The following is a 1,099-nucleotide window of genomic DNA, read 5'->3' as shown; positions in this document are numbered from 1 at the left end:
CAAAGTAAAAATAAAGATACATCCACTATATCCAATTTAAAAAAAAGAGGAGAATATCACGAATTTTGATAAATAAGAGTGAAAAGATATAAAAATAAAGACATCCAAGTTTAAGAAAAGAATAAATATCGTGAATTTTGATAAACAGAGAAGTACAAAGTAAAAATAAAGATACATCCACTATATCCAATTTAAAAAAAAGAGGAGAATATCACGAATTTTGATAAATAAGAGTGAAAAGATATAAAAATAAAGACATCCAAGTTTAAGAAAAGAATAAATATCGTGAATTTTGATAAACAGAGAAGTACAAAGTAAAAATAAAGATACATCCACTATATCCAATTTAAAAAAAAGAGGAGAATATCACGAAATTTGATAAGTAAGAATGTGAAAAGATATAAAAATAAAGACATTCAATTTTAAGAAAAGATAAATATCGTGAATTTTAATAAACAGAGAAGTACAAAAGTACAAAGTAAAAATAAAGATACATTATATCCATTATATCTAATTTAAAAAAAAAAGAGAACGCGAATACCATTTTGAGGAAAGAGAAACAGAAGGCGAGAGAAAGAGATAGAAATAAAGATATATAGGTGCAACTTTAAGAAAAGGCAGATATCTCGGGTTTTGATAGGGAAAGAAAAAACGGGAATGCGTGGTAGAAATAAAGATACGACGGGTTGGCGGTAAGAGCGCGAAGGGCGGCTTGCTGTCCTCTTTTCAATTCCCGCGTCTCCACGGTCTCCCCATAATCCCGAGGTGGGTCCTACCTGCGCGTATAGCTGCGTAGCGGCAGCTGCTCTCTAATTGAATTATCTAGTTTCCAATTCGACGCGGAGATTTCGGGCGAAAGGGCCGACGAAAAGTCATGATGACTAAATATTGAAAAACATGCCAGAGTATTGTCGGCGTGGGCCCCCGACTTCTTTCTTCTTGGGGGCGGGGCTGTCGATTTGTGAGACCTTTTGTTTGTGGTTGTGAGTCTTTATGCCTAGATCCAGATGCTCCTACCAAAACTACGCCGATGCCGATCGTTGCAAAGGAATCCAACAGGATGGCGTTCCTCTTCCGTGTTTTCCAGGTAACCATCAAA

Source organism: Apis dorsata, unplaced genomic scaffold, assembly GCF_000469605.1.
Source record: "Apis dorsata unplaced genomic scaffold, Apis dorsata 1.3 scaffold_429, whole genome shotgun sequence".
NCBI lineage: Eukaryota > Metazoa > Arthropoda > Insecta > Hymenoptera > Apidae > Apis > Apis dorsata.
This window is presented reverse-complemented; position numbering follows the sequence as displayed.